This window comes from Elephas maximus, chromosome 23, assembly GCF_024166365.1.
Source record: "Elephas maximus indicus isolate mEleMax1 chromosome 23, mEleMax1 primary haplotype, whole genome shotgun sequence".
In the NCBI taxonomy this organism is placed as follows: Eukaryota; Metazoa; Chordata; class Mammalia; order Proboscidea; family Elephantidae; genus Elephas; species Elephas maximus.
Window position 1 is genome coordinate 65719554 of NC_064841.1, and position 17151 is coordinate 65736704.

Sequence of the window (17151 nt, forward strand, 5' to 3'; positions counted from 1 at the left end):
ACCAACATTCAGTTTCTAAACTTTCTCACCCACCCAACTCAAGTCACAGGTGCCCGTCATCTGCAGCCTTGGTCCTGCCTATCTGCTGAGTCAATTCTGATAAGAAGAGGTCCAACCTGTGAACCACCTCAGTGCCCAAGTTGGACCTAGATACTGAGAGCTTCTTGAGGGCCAGATTCATTCATAACATCAGGATTCTCCTCCACTTTCCCTGCTAGCTCTCTAGTTTCTTACTGGTACCTCTGGGGGGCTGGCTCCTGCCTCCTGTGCCCCTCAGATGATGGCGGAGGCCCTAGAATCCCCGGTGCTGCCATTTGACTTAAAGAATTGGGTGCTGCCTGGACTTGTGCTGCTAAGTAAACATAGTGGCCCTTCTGAATTTGATTTATTGATGCCCGTGTCTTTCACCCTGAGTTTGCTCATTCCCACGCGTGCTCTGTATTACACACGGAGCAGTGAACAACAGTTGCCCTCACCTGCACCACTGCTCTTTGTCCAGCTCCATCCAGCCTGGTCCTGGTTTCCTCTCTATTTTTTCTGACTCGTAGTTTAGAAGTCCTAGCACGCCTCATCCTTGAGAATGTCCTAATGACCGGTAAAAATGAAAACTTGGAGTCCCATTTCTACATAAGGAGGTAAAGATTAGCTATCAGCTAATTGACTAGAACATCAATACAGCAGCCTGAGTGGAAAATATCTCGGCTTTGGAGTCAGGCAGACTTGGGCCCAAATCCTCACTCGACTTTTGTCTTTGAGCACGTCACTTAGTGTCCCTCAGTCACTATTTCCTGCCAATTAGATGTGCATAAGAATATTGAATTTGCAGGATTGCTGTAAGGATTACATGAGAGAATAAATATACGTAAATAAGTTGACACAGCAAATGTTAAATATAATCATAATTATAATAATTATTTATTCATAACAATAATTATAACAGTGACTATAATTATTTATAATAATTATGATAATTGTTATTTATAATAATTATTATTCACAATAATGATAATTATTATTATTGAAGCCATACTAATAACTGATTACTGCTGAAAAGAAATTAGATATGTACCATCACATTTTTTTTTTTTTAGTAGTATTTTATCGTGTTTTCAGTAAAGCTTTACACAGGAAGTTAGGTTCCTATTTGACAACTTCCTCCCTCCCACAAAAATTGTTCAGTGACATTAGTTACCTTTTTCACAATACGTCAACATTCTCTTTAATTGTGTTCTGGTTGTTCCATTTATATACCACCACTGTCTAAATAATCCCAGCCAGGGAGCGGGGGCCCATGGAAGATTTTCAAAAAGAATCAAAATGTTAAAACATTTAGTAAAATTTCTTAATGCTTTTGTAAAGGTGAATAGCATTTCATTCTATGGGGAAAACAAAACCCTAGTTGAAACATATAAACGGGTTCTGATGAAAACATAAAGACAGATTACAGACTACACTATGGCATCAAATGATAAATTTTCACTAAAAGTCAACAGCTGTTCAGCATGTCAGTGATTTATTTAAAAGACTGTCCTATTGTGTTGTCGCTATAGCTTGCCTAGACTCAATAAACTAGTCACTGGAAAAAAAAAATCTAATGTGCCTAATTTATCTTTGAGACACCTATGTGTTTAATAAGTACACAATGTCTATGCTTTTAATGATAGAGCTTTTTTTTTTTGCTCTAAAAGTAGGTTGGTCTAATGACTACTAAAGACATATGAGACAGAAAGAGAGATGGAAGCCTTATCAATCTGGTAGAAACATCTGGCGGGGACATGATGGATCAGGAATGAGTTGGTGGGGGCCACCTTTCCAAAGCCTCATCCCTGCTGTATGAGGAGAGAACCCAGCTACCTGTGAAAACTCACCTTTCTGAGGAGCCCGTGGTCTTTGCATCTGAATTGAATGGTATGATTTGGCCACTCATAGCCAGACTATGTCGGCAAAGGAAAAAAATCTTGTCTTTAGGAGGATTAGACATTCCATGAATTGAGAATGAAATATAAAATTATTCGAAGCTTTTGATATGTCACAATATGTTTGAATACCTACTTCAGCGAAATGTTTGTGCTAATTTTGACTTCTCTTTGTAAATAAAGATAATGTACTTATATACCAAATATACCTCAATATGAGAGTGTCATATACATGTACAAAGTAAAGAAAAATAGTAAAATGAATGCCTGTGTACCAGTACCTTAGAGATGCCTTCTTGTGTGAGCTGTAGACTGACAAAATCAGGTCCATTGGTCTGTTGCAGTGAGGAAGAATCATTAAAGTTCTCACCAAACAAAGGAAAAGAGAGCAAATACAGAATTTAGGAGCAAAGCACAGCTGCGTGTGAAGAGGTCAACATCAGGTCTGAATTGCAAAGTGAAGACTAGTTCCTATTTCTTTGGAACCTACAAAGTTAAGATATGCATGGAATCTTGTCTAGACCCCCCTTATCTGATGCTCTTCACCTAAATTATGAATCAAGACTGCTTCTCTGTGTCAAAGTGACTTAGATCCTCAGGCAAGAGTGGGATATTTCATTCTTATTGATAAGATTTCAAATTACAAACTTTCTGATAGTCTATGATATTAGAGAAGAAAGTTTCTCTAAATTGTGTGGTTAGTTTGTTGGTGCTGGAGAAAAATTAACCAAGGAAGAAAGATAACAAATTCGGGGGTTACATTTTAAATAGAGAAGGCTTCACATTTGATCAAAGATGTGAAGGCAACAAAGGCGTGAGCCGTGCAGATGCCACAGGGAGGAGAATTCCAGGCAGAAAACAAAGGCTGAGACTAGAGTGGGTCTTGAAGGTTACATGTTCAGCAAAGAGGCCAGTGTGTCTGGAATGGAGGGAGGGATAGCAAGAGTGGTAGGATACAAGACTATAGCCGGATCTAGGGGCCAGTAAATGTAAGGTCTTGCAAATCATTGTGATAATTTTGCTTTTTACTTTGAGTGAGATGAGAAGTCACTGAAGAGTTTTGAGCAGAGGAATGTCAAGATCTAACTTGTGTTTTCAGAGTACCAGTCTAGTTGCTTTATTGAGAGTAGATTCAAGGACAAAGTAGAAGCAAGGAAGCCAGTTAAGAGGTTGCTGCAACAATCAAGGAGAAAGATTAGGGTGGCTTGACCCTAAGTAGGTATCAGAGAGGTGATGAGAACTAGAGTCTGGAGAAATGCTGAAAGGCTGATCTGAGAGGATTGTTGGTGTTGTTTGGTGCCATTTAATAGGTTTCAACTTATAGAGACCCTATGTATAGCAGAACAAAATGTTGCCTGGTCCTGTGGCATCCTCACAATAGTAGTTATGTTCCAGCCCACTTTTGTAGCCACTGTGTCAATTTGTCTCATTGACAGTCTTCCTCTTTTTTCTTGGCCCTCTACCTAGTATGATGTCCTTCTCTAGGGATTGGTCCCTCCTGATAATGTCTCCAAAGTAAGCAAGATGAAATCTCACAATCCTTAATACAGCATTCTGGCTGTATTTCCTCAAAGACAAATTTATTTGTTCTTCTGACGTTCCACAGGATATTCAATATTCTTCACTAATACCATAATTCAAATATATCAACTCCTCTTAGGTCTTCTTTTTCATTGCCCAGTTTTCATGTGAGGCAACTGAAAATACTATGGCTTGAGTCAGGTTCATCTTAGTTATCAAAGAGAAATCTTTGCTTTTAATATTTTAAAGAGGTCTTTTGCAGATTTACCCAATGCTATATGTTGTTCGATTTCTCGATTGCTACTTCCATGGCCATTGATTGTGGCTACAAGTAAAATGAAATCCTTGACAACTTCAATCTTTTCTGTTTATCGTGATGTTGTTTATTGGTCCAGTTGTGAGGATTTTTGTTTTCTTTATGTTGAGGTATAATCCTTACTGAAAGCTGTATTCTTTGATTTTCATCAATCAGTGCTTCAAGTCTTCTTTGCTTTCAGCAAGCAAGGTTATGTTGTTGGCCTATTGCACATTATTAATGAGTCTTTTTCCAATCCTTCTTCATATAGTCCAGTTTCTCGGACTGGTTGCTCAGCATACAGATTGAATAAGTATGGTGAAAGGATACAACCAGGCTGCACAACTTTTCTGATTTTAAACCATGTAGTATCCTTTTATTATGTTTCAATGATTGCATCTTGTCCTATGTACAGGTTCCACATGAATGTGATTAAGTGTTCTGGAATTCTTGTTATAATGGTCTATTTGTATTCTCTTACTGCTTACAGTAGTATTTTAACTTGCCTACTCAATTTATCAAGTCTAAGGCTTATCGACATGCTTACTCTCTTCTACAACAATGAAGGATCTTAAAATGCTTTAATTTTTTTCAATCTTATAAATTATATGTTATTGTCATCTATTATTTATGTTCTCTCTTATTTCTCATGCATATTAGACATTATTTTGATGTATAAGTCAATGCTTGTTTCATATAGATACTTGGTTAAGAGTTTGAATCCACCAGCCACTCCTTGGAAGCCCTGTGGGGCAGTTCTACTCTGTTCTGTAGTGTTGCTGTGAGTTGGAATCAACTCAACAGCAACAGGTTTGTTTTTTTCTATTTGTGGAACAGATTGTAGAGAATTGGTACCATTTCTTCCATAAGTATTTTGTATTCACCAGTGAAGTGATCTGGGCCTTGTGATTTTTGTTTTAGAAGATTATTAATTATTGATTTGGCTTCTTTAAGAGATATAGATCTATTCAGATTACTTACCTTTCCATGTGTGAGTTTTGGTAGACAGTGTCTTTTTTATGTTTGACAATTATTATTTTTTTGTTGTGTAAAGTACATATATTATTTTTTTGTTGTGTAAAGTACAATATTTGCCAGTTCAACATTTGTCATGTGTACAATTTAGTGACACCAATTACACTAATCATGTTGTGCAACCATCAGCAATATCTGTTATCAAATTCCCAGCACCGTAAACAGAAATGCGCTGCTTGGTAAACAATGACTCTTTCTTCCCTGTTCCCTCTGCCCCTGGTAACCACTAACTTTGATCGCTATACATTTGCTTGCTCTAGATATTTCATGTAAGTGAGATTATACAATATTTGTCATTTTTTTTTATTGACTTCACTCAGCATAATGTTTTCAAGGTTTATCCATGTGTATCATGTATCAGGGCATTATTTCTCTTTATAGCTGAGTAGTATTCCATTGTATGTATATACCATATTTTGTTTATCTAGTCATCTGTTGATGGGCATCTAGATTGTTTGCGCCTCTTGGAAGGGGCCCTGGTGGTGCAATGGTTAAGCACTCTGCTGTTAACAGAAAGGTTGGTGGTTCAAACCCACACAACAGCTCCATTGTAGAAAGACCTGCCAATTTGCTTCTGTAAAGATTATAGCTAAGAAAACCTTTGAGGCAGTTCTACTCTGTCACTTGGGGTTGTTATGAGTTGGAATTAACTCGATGACACCAACAACTACCTTACAGCTATTGTGAATAGTGTTGCAATAAACACTGGAGTATAACTCATCTGTTTGCATCACTGCTTTTAGGTCTCTTGGGTATATACTGCTTTTAAGTCTCTTGGAGTGAAATTGCTGGGTCATGTGGTAGCTCTATGTTTAACTTTTTGAGGAGCCACCAAATTTTTTTCCACAGCAGGTAGATTATATCTTTCAAGGACTTAATCCATTTCATCTAAGTTAACAAATTTGTTGATATAGAATTCTTCGTAGTATTCCTTTATTATCCTTTTAATGTCAGTAGCCATGGGTCCTCTTTCATTTCTGATATTAATTTATGTCTCCTCTTTTTTTCTTGGTTAGCCTGGCTAGAGGCTTATCAATTTTATTGATTTTTTCAAAGATGCAGCTTTTGTTTTCATTAATTTTCCTTATTATGGTCCTATTTTAAATTTCATTGATTTCTGCTCTAATTTTTATTATTTCTTTTCTTCTGCTTACTTTGAATTTAATTTGCTCTTCTTTTTGAGTTTCCTAAGGTGGAAACTTAAGTTACTGATTTTAAATATTTCTTCTTCTCTAGTATATGCATGAGCTACCCTGATAGTGTTTGAATACCAATGACAAAGCTTCCAGCGTCACAGCAACACACAAGGCCCCACAGTATGACAAGTTGACAAACTGACATGGCAGACAGGTTTCAGCTGAGCTTCCAGACTAAGACAGACTAGGAAGAAGGACCCAACAGTCGACTTCTGAAAAGACTTAACCAGCGAAAGCCTTATGAATAGCAATGGAACATTGTCTGATATAGTGCCAGAAGATGAGCCCCTCATGTTGGAAGGCACTCAAAGGACAAATGAGGAAGTGCTGTCTCCTCAAAGTAGAGTTGACTTAATGACGTGGATGGCATTAAGCTTTTAAGACCTTCATTTGCTGATGTGGCATGACTCAAAATGAGAAGGAACAGCTGCAAATATCCTTTAATAATCAGAACATGGAATGTATGAACTATGAGTCTAGGAAAACTGGAAATTGTCAAAAATGAAATGGAACACATAAACATCAATATCCTAGGCATTAGTGAGCTGAAATGGACGGTATTGGCCATTTTGAACTGAAAAATCCTATGGTCTACTATTCCAGGAATGACAACTTGAAGAGGAATAGCACTGCATTCATCATCAAAAAGAACATTTCAAGATCTATCTTGAAGTACAATGCTGTCAGTGATAGGATAATACCCATAAGCCTACAAGCAAGGCCAGTTAATAATGACTATTATTCAAATTTACGCATCAACCACTAAGGCCAAAGATGAAAAAATCAAAGATTTTTTACCAGTTTCTGAAGTATGCGATTGATTGAAAACGCAATCAGGATGCATTGATAATTACTGGTGATGGGAATGCAAAAGTTGGAAACAAAGAAAAATCGGTAGTTGGAAAATATGACGTTGGTGAAAGAAAGGATGCTGGAGATTGCATGGTAGAATTTTGCAAGACCAATGACTTCTTCATCGCAAATACCTTTTTTCAACGACATAAATGGCAACATACACATGGACCTAGCCAGATGGAATACACAGGAATCAAATCAACTACATCTGTGGAAAGAGATGATGGAAAAGCTCAATATCATCAGTCAGAACAAGGCCGGGGCAGACTATGGAATAGCCCATCAATTGCTCATATGCACATTCAAGTTGAAACTGAACAAAATTAGAACAAATCCACGAAACCCAAAGTATGATCTTGAGTATACCCCACCTCAATTCCAAGACCATCTCAAGAATTGATTTGATGCATTGAATACTAATGACTGAAGACCAGACAAGCTGTGAAATGACATCAAGGACATCACTCATGAAGAAGCAAGAGGTCATTAAAAAGAAAGAAAAGACCTAAATGGATGTCAGAAGAGTCTTGAAACTTCTTGAAAGTTGGGTAGCCAAAGCAAAAGGAAGAAATGATGAAGTAAAAGGGTTGAAGAGAGGATTTCAAAGGGTGACTTGAGAAGACAGAGTAAAGTATTATAACAAAATATGCAAAGACCTGGAGATAGAAAACCAAAGGGAAGGACACACTTGGCATTTCTCAAGCTGAAAGAACCGAAGAAAAAATTCAAGACTTGAGTTGCAGTACTGAAGAATTCTATGGGGGAATATTAGACAATGCAGGAAGCATCAAAAGAAGTTGGAAGGAATACACAGAGTCAGTATAGCAAAAAAATTGGTCGAAGTTCAAACATTTCGGGAGGCAGCATATGATCAGAAACTGACGATACTGAAGGAAGAGGTCCAAGCTGCCCTGAAGGTGAAAAACAAGGCTCCAGAAATTGACAGAATACCAATTAGGATGTTTCAACAAGCAGATACAGTACTAAAAGTGCTCACTCACCTGAGCCAAGAAATTTGGAAGACAGCTACCTGGCCAACCAACTGGAAGAGATCAATATTTATGCCTATTCCAAAGAAAGGAGGTCCAGCTGAGTGTGGAAATTATAGAATCATTAATATCAAAGAAAGTAAACTTTCGCTGAAGATCATTCAAAAGAGACTGCAACAATATATCAACATCGATGGGGAACTGCCAGAAATTCAAGCCAGATTCAGAAGAGGATGTGGAACCAGAGATATCATTGCTGACGTCAGATGGATCCTGGCTGAAAGCAGAGAATACCAGAAAGATGTTTACCTGTGTTTTATTGACTATGCAAAGGCATTCGACTGTGTGGGTCATAACAAATTATGGATAACATTGCAAAGAATGGGAATTCCAGAACACTCAGTTGTGCTTATGAGGAACCTGTACATAGATCAAGAGGCAGTCATTTGAACAGAACTAGGGGATAAGTTTTTCATTTAGGGGATACTGCATGGTTTAAAATCAGGTGTGGGTCAGGGTTGTATCCGTTCATCATACTTATTCAATCTGTGTGCTGAGCAAATAATCCGAGAAGCTGGGGTCTTAAAAGCTTTTGAGCAGCCATATATCAGTTGGTCCCATCCCACTCAGAGCAAAGGAGAATGAAGAAAACCAAAGACACAAAGAAAATACTGGCTCAAAGGACTAAGGGATCAAGTGAACCAGAGACTCCATAAACCTGAAACCAGAAGATCTAGATGGTGTCCGGCTACCGCCAATGACCTCCCTGACATGGAACACGATAAACAGGCCGGGACAGAACAGGAGGAAAATGTAGGACAGAACTCAAATTCACATAAAAAGACCAGACTTAATGGTCTGGCAGAGACTGGAGGAACCCCCGAAACTATGGCCCTCAGATGCACTGTTAAACCAGAACAGAAACCATTCCCAAAACCCGCTCTTCAGACAAAGATTAGACAAGACTATAAAACAAAAAATAATACGTGTAAGGAATGTGCTTCTTGGTTCAATCAGTTATATGATACCAAGTGGGCAGTTCCTGCCCAAAAGCAGGATGAGAAGGCAGGAAGGGACAAAAACTGGTTGAATGGGCACAGGGAACCCAGGGTTGGAAAGGGGGAGTGTGCTGTCACATTGTGGGAATTGCAAATAATATCACAAAACAATACGTGTATAAATTTTTGAATGAAAAATTAACTTGAGCTGTAAACTTTCACCTAAAGTACAATTTAAAAAAAAAATAGTAAATAAAAAATGAAAACAAATCCAGATTTCTGAAGAGAATTTATTCAAAAACATTCTTGCAAGAGGAGGGAAAGAGACTGTTGTAATAGGGGGAGAGAGAAGATTTATTTGCAATAGGGATAACTCTCTGACCAAGAGATTTGCAAGCATCTGCAAAGTCACTCAGTAAAAGGCTTTTTTTTTTTTTTTTTCAATAGAATGGAACAAGGCTAGAAAGAAACAGGTGTGGGGAAGTAGGATGGTATGGGGGAAGTGGGATGAGGGGGTAGAGGTGTAGTGATCAGATAGTACATCAGAGAATGTTTTATCCTGGGTCCATCGGTTCCTGGGAGGGACTGCTAAGGAAGGGTTGTATTTTGACTCAGACTGATAGCTCGTCAGAATTCAGGGGCCTGAGGAAGGAGAGATGCATAACTAAAGTTCGATCAAGTTAGATTAATGTGCACTTTGTTCTCATTGATCAGTGGGGACAAATAATTCAGCTAATCATTTACGAGGCAACAAATGGGAATTTGAAGAGTCGCTATGAGTCAGAATCAACTTGATGCCAATGGGTTTGGGTTTTTGGTGTCTGACCTTGTCATAGGTAAAGAAAGGGGGCATCCATGATTCTTACCTAAATTGTGTGGGTGAAGGTGATAAGTTATTTCTGGAACACAAAAGGGGTGGTGGATTTCTTAATCATCACTGTTTTCTAGGAGCACAGGGATCAGGTAAAAGTCAACGTTGTCAAGTGGGTTGGAAGAATTAAATATATTTAAGAAATAATCAGTAAGATTTTCTGATAGATTGGATGTCATGATAAGAAAGTAAGAAGAATTAAGGATGTCACCCAAATTTCTGGCTTGGGGACTGGGGGAGTGATAGTGTACCAATGAAGACAGTGACAGAAGAAGCAATTGGGTGTGGTGGGAAGATGAAGGAGATGCCCATGGGATTGCTTTCAGTATCTCTCCCACCCATATGCTGTTGGTCATCAATTTATTTCTATTTTATCTCTTAGATGTATTTTAAATCCAACCCCTCTGCTACTGCCTCAGACCAGACTTCCATCATGTGTTATCTATACATTAAATTTGCTTTCTAGCCAGGTTCCTTGCACCCAGTTTTGGTCCCACGACCCAAGTATATATCTTCCATACTCCACTGCAATAATATAATCTAAATAAAAATGATAGCATGTCACTCATGCTTTCAAAATCTTTGCACATGTTTGGACCTGGAATAAATGCTTTTTAGTCAGTGTGTAAACCTTGATTTATTATTCAAAATTCCCTTTAAACATTATTGCATCTTACCCTATACTCTTCCCAACTGAGTTAGTATTTCCTTCTTATAAAAATAAATTTTCACCCTTGTGTTCTTGAATTGTTTGTTTATTTGTTGATGTCATTCATTGAATTTTCAATTCCTGTAGAGGAGGGAATGGTGTCTTCGTCTCCCTAACACTGAGGCAAGTGCTTTGCATATAGTCGGTGCTCAATAAATGTTAAAATATTGATTAAACTATAGGTACATAGATATCTACTGGAATGCAGTCAGCCTGAGGTTGTTTCAGGCCAGACTCTTACGTTCTACTTTACCCATAAGTGAAGTAAGTCTCCTGTCTAGGTTGTGATTTGAGGAGAGTTGTGAGTTCCTCACCCCCGGATGCTTGCAGTCTCTCCACAGATGCATTACTTACTTATTTTAATGTCACCCCCACCACCTGTCTGTCTGTTTGTTGTACTGTGGTGGCTTGCACGTGCAAGCTGTGGAGGCTGTGCCACCAGTATTTCAAATACTAGAAGGGTCATCCGTTGTGAACGGGTTTCAGTGGCACTTCAAGGATAAGACAGACTAGGAAGAAAGACCTCGTGATCTATTTCTGGGAAAAAAATTAGCCAGTGAAAATTTTATGGGTAGCAGCAGAACATTGTCTGATACAGTGCTGAAAGATGAGCCCCTCAGGTTGAAAAGCACTTAAAATACAACTGGAGAAGAGCTGCCTCCTCAAAGTAGAGTCAACCATAATGGCGTGAATGGAGTAAGCTTTTGGGACTTTCATTTGCTGATGTGGCACAACTCAAAATGAGAAGAAACAGCCGCAAACATTCATTAGTAATTGGAATGTGGAATGTATGACTATGAATCAAGAAAAATTGGAAGTCATCACAAATGGAAAGCTTGAAGATCAATATCCTAGGTATCAGAGAGCTGAAATGGACTGGTACTGGCCATTTTGAATCAGACAATCATATGATTTACTATGCCGGGAATGACAAATTTAAGAGGAATGGTGTCTCCTGACCCAAGCCATGGTATTTTCTATCACCTCATATGCATTCGAAAGTTGGACAATGAATAAGGAGGATCTAAGAAGAATTGATGCATTTGAATTATGGTGTTGATGAAGAACATTGAATATATCAGACTTCAAAAGAATGAATAAACCTGCTTGAAGAAGTACAGCCAGAATACTCCTTAGAAGCAAAGATGGCGAGGCTTTGTCTTGCTTACTTTGGATATGTTATCAGGAGGGACCAGTCCCTGGAGAAGGACATCATGCTTGGTAAAGCAGGGGGTCAGTGAAAAAGAAGACCCTCAATGAGATGGATTGACACAGTGGCTGCAACAATGGGCTCAAACATATCAATGATTGTGAAGGTGAGGCTACTGAGCAACATTTCATTCTGTTATACATGAGGTTGCTCTGAATCAAAACAGACACGATGACACCTAATACACACGTATAAGGTTGGCCCTCTTTTTGCTGCCCTCTCTAGAATTGACATGCAAGAGGTAAGTCATGATTCCTCAGTTCTTCAGTGTGAGTGAGTTTATCTGGTAGCTTTTCTCTTTGGTAGGAGAGCATTTTGTATTTGGGGAACGGCCAAGGGTACAGAAGGAGCGGATGGAGAATGCTAAGGGAAGTTTGAGTCATGATATCTCTTGGATAGCCCTGCTTAGAAGTGTGATTATTATTATTACTATTGCCAGTAATTTACTACACCAGTCATTGTTACAGGCTTTAGCATTCAATGGCAGGTTTCAGAATGTGTTCTGTGGAGCCTTAGGCTTCTGTGGAGGTACTTCTGGGGCTTCTGCTTTTGTTGGGCTTGGTAGGCCGATGACCAGTGAACAGGGTCTCAGGCCTTTTCCTCTCATACCCATCCACCTAGGGCACCTCCCTGGCTTCAAACCTGGCTTCTTCTCAGAATTGGACCGATGAACAACATCATGATAAGTGGAGAAAAAATTGAAGTTGTCAATGATTTCATTCTTCTTGGATCAACAATCAATGCCATGGAATAGCAGACAAGAAATCAAATAATGTATTGCATTGGGCAAATCTGCTGCAAAAGGTCTCTTTAAAATTGTAAAAAGCAAAGATGTAATTGTGATGCCTAAGGTGTGCCTGATCTAAACCATGGTCTTTTCAATCACCTTGCATGTGAAAGCTGGACAATGAAAAAGGAAAAATTGAAGAATTTGAATTGTGGTGTTGGCAAAGAATATTGAATATACCATGGACTTCCAGAAGAACAAACAAATCAGTCTTAGAAGAAATACATCCAGAATGCTCCCTAGAAATGAGGATGGTGAGACTTTGGACACGTCATCAGGAAAGACCAATCTCTGGAAAAGGACATCATGTACAGTGTCATAGAGGGTCAGCAAAAAGGAGGGAAATCCTCAATGAGACAGTTTGACACAATAGCCACAGCAATGGACTCAAACATACCAATGATCATGAAGAAGGCACGGGACCAGCAACATTTCTTTCTGGGATACATAAGGTTTCCCTAATAGGAGCTGACTCGACGGCAGCTAACAGCAACGATCTCCTTGTGATAGATTCTACTTTTCCATTTAACATTTTTAGCACACAGAGTTCACAACTTATTTCAGCTACAAAGTAACAAGAAATTTTCAGTCTTAATGCTCTTTGCATGTTCTTCCCTACCGGACTCCTGATTCTGAAGATTGACAGGAAGGGCCTTACTCTATTTCCCAAGATAAGGAGTCAAAGGAGGCTCAATGAATCTCAAAGACAGACTAAAGAAGTACTTTCCAAACTGTGTTCTTTTGAAACCTAGGGTTTTGTGTTTTGTGAAGGCACTTCTGCGCTCCCTGTAGGGGCTGAGAGAATCACCTGCTTTTGTGCTTTAGCCAAGCAGTGATATTTTTATCTCTTCACTACTGGGGTTTTGTGGAGTATTTCGCTTGAAAACAGGGTTCTGCTGCTAAAAGGAATTTGAACACCACTGGCCTAGAAGATAGGAAACCCTGGTGGCACAGTGGTTAAGAGCTACGGCTGCTAACCAAAGGGTCGGCAGTGTGAATCCACCAGGCGCTCCTTGGAAACTCTATGGGGCAGTTCTACTCTGTCCTATAGGGTCGCTATGAGTTGGAATCGACTCGATGGCAGTGGGTTTGGTTTGATTTTTTGGTTGGCCTAGAAGATTAGGAGCTCTTCTTTCAGCTAAGCGTTCTTTGTTTTAAGGCTTTAAGGAAGGGGAAGCTTTACATTATTTTCATTGTATGGAGCATAAACTATGGCTCCTGAAGCAAATTGTTTTGAGCCCTGGATGACTTTGCCTCTGAACAGCAAATCCAAGTATCTCATTCATGAAAGAAGAAAACGAATCTTAGTTGCTAGACTACATGGTGCACCCTGAGTTTTAATGCCAGTTTCAGGGCAAACTTCCACCAACTGTCTAAACATTTTCCGAACCAAATAGTAGCATGTGAGATATGTGGGTTTCAGATATTTGCCATTTTAAAACAGCATTCAATCATTAACTTAATCACATTGTTTGTAAACCGTGCGTCTGCTTCAGCCAGCCGTTGGGGGCTCCGCCGCTATAGTGTAGAGCAGGCTGGTTAATGCAGAGATGAGCAACAGGAGCTCGGGTCTGAAGCAAAAGGACCATCTGTCATGCTGCGCTTGGTGACTCCAGTGGGGAAGCCAAAACTTATGGTTTAATTCTACCCCAAGTGCTGCTGTCATGGTCTTTTCTCAGCAGAATTAGTCATCCAGCTTGGAGAAATGCTCTGATCTCCGCGGTCATGTGTTCATTTGAGTGGGACGTATCTGCCAAGTATTTAATTGTTCAGCCTTCTGTTATGGATTGCAGTAAGTCCCCACCAGAAAGATATGTTGAAGTCCTAGCTGCCGGTACCTATGAATGTGACCTTGTCTGGAAATAGGGTCTTTGAAGATCTTATCAGTTGACATGGGGAGTCCCATGTTGCAAACAGTTAATCTACTTGACCACCAACAGAAAGGTGCTCAAATCCCTCCAGGGGTGCCTAGGAAGAAAGGCCTGGTGATCTCCTCCCCAAAATCCACCATTGAAAACCCTATGAAGCATAGCTCTACTCTGACACAACATAGGGTCACCATGAGTCAGAATTTTAAATTAGCATGTGGTCAGGCTGGAGTGGGGTGGGTTGTAATCCAGTCTGAGTGGGATCCTTATAAAAGAGGAGAAGGGACACAAAGACAAACACACGAAAGGAAGACAGTCACGTGACAATAGTGTTATGCTACAGGTGAAGCCAAAGAAACCCTGGGGCTACCAGAAGTTTGGAGAGACCAGAAAGGATCTTCCCCTAAAGTCTTCAGAGAGAGAACATGGCCTGTCAACACTCTGAGTTCAGACGTCTAGTCTCCATGATTGTAAGACAATAAGTTTCCATTCCTATAAGCCACCCACTTTGTGGCACTTTGCTATGGCAGCACTATGAAATGAATACACCTTGTTTTTCCCTCTTTAAATTCTTTAACCAAACTTGTTTATTAATACCCATGGAAGGCAATTAAACTTCTAAATTTTGATTGATTCTCTCATTCATCAGCGGTTGTTGGAAAATATTTTGCCATGTAACTTACTCTCTTCCTTTGGTAATAGATGAATTCCTTACTCTCTCCCTAAGAGAGAAATTTGACTTCTTATCATCCCCACAAAACTGCTTAGACCGCCTGTACTCTTTATTGTCTTTGTTTGCTTCTTGTCCCATTTCCAAGGGGTTTAGATGGAGTTGTTTCTATTTTAAAGTTTTATGGCCAACACTGTTAGTTGTCTACTAATACAGATCCTCGTGCCTGCCTTGCTGAGAGAACTCTGATTTTGCTTTGGGTAACAACACTCCTCTGCTCTGAGAAAATAGATCAAAATGGTCTAGACCAAGACTAACAGTTCAGTTTTTGGCATTCATAAGAGTTGTCAGGTGACCTAGTTTCAGCCAAAAATATCTAAGTATGTAAGTGGAAGTCTGATGAAAAATGGACAGGTGGAGCTGGTGCTGTCTTTGATATGGGTGTGATATCTGGAGCTGCAGCAGCCATCTTATGATCATGAGGACAAAAGTCAGGATGGTATGGGTGATGGAACAGAAAGACAGAAAGAGACTGGGTCCTTGAGGCATCATTGAACTGTTGAATAGTGCCAGTAACTGTCAACTCTGGACTTCTTTTTGTCAGCATAATATTTTTGAGTCTTATCCATGTTGTGGAGGGGTTTGTTCCTTTTTATTGAGCATATTTGATTATATAGATATATCATCATTATTTATTCTGTTCACAGAAATTTGAGTTGCTTATAGTTTGTGTTATTATTAATAAGGTTACTATAAACATTTGTGTACAAGTCATTTGCTGGACATATATTTTTATTTCTTTTGGATAAATGCCCAGGAATAGAATTGCTGGGTGATAAGTGTACTTTCAACTTTTTAAGAAACAAACTATTTTCCAAGTTGATTTTTCCATTTCCTGTTCCCATCAGCAATGTATGAGGATCCCAGTTGCTTCACAGCACTCGCCAACACTTGGTATCCTTAGTCTTATTAATTTTAGCTATTCTGTGAATGTGAAATGGAATCTCATTGCCCTTTAAATTTGCATTTTCCTAATTACTAATGATATTGGGCACTTTTTTATTTGGTTATTGACTATTTGTACATATAGTTTTTGTGTGATGTGTCTGTTCAAGTCTTCTGCCCATTTAAAAATGGATTGTTGTTTTTTTATTATTCAGTTGCAGGAGTTCATCATATATTTGGGATATAAATCCTTTGTCCGACACATGTGTTGCAAATATCCTCTCCCAGCCTGTGGCTTACCTATTTCCCTGTTCAAAAACTGCCTGTCATACCTCAGTGTCTATAAGCAAAAGCATCAACTCTCAGCCCTCCAGTATGAGTCTTTTTTCACACCCACTCTTCACATGGAGTCGCCATGGCTGGAATTGACTTGATGGCAATGGGTTTGGTTTTTGTTTTTCTCTAATGTGAATCTCTTGCTTCTGTAAAACTGGTTCCCTCCTCAGTTTCCAGAAGCACTGTGCTCATTCCTGACTCCATGCCTTCATCTAGACTCTGCCTGTCTGGAGCACCTGGCCACTTCAGCCTCAGTAGCTGCCACATTTGTAGTTTATAGCACTCATCTTTGCATATCATTAGACATCTTGTTTTTACATTAGCCCTTTATACCTGAATATTTTGTCTTGCCACAGGGATTGTTAATTCCTTAAGGACAGGACGTGCGTCTTATCATTTTCTTACTGCACTTGAAGCAGTGCTGCTCAGATATACCTGGAGCCTATCACATTCATATATTTCTGCGTGGAAGTCCTCTAACCTAGAGGTTTTGGTAATGATTTTCCGTCAGCATCTTAGCCTAATATAGTTGATCCAGGGCTTCGAACTGGTTCTTTCCGGTTTGACCCCCTGCTGAGAATTTGCATTTCCACCCCAGATATGCTGAATCACAATCTGCATTTTAACGAGATTCCCTGGTGATTTTATAGTTCATTTTAGACTTGAAATTAACCCAGCTTGGTACATTTGCACAGATTTTCCATGATTCTTGTTATTTTATAACTCCAAATAGTTATTAAGTATGTGCAGATATGGAAGTAAAGGTTACCTTTTATAAGAACATTATACCATTATATTCTGGCTTCAGGGAATTGAACAAATTACATACTCTCAAAATCAGAGTTACCAGAATATCACTATAATAAATTTGGGGGAAATAGTGAGAAAAAAAAAAAAACAAACTTCTTACTTATCTTATAGTTATTAATTTAAGGTGTTCAGGAATGCTG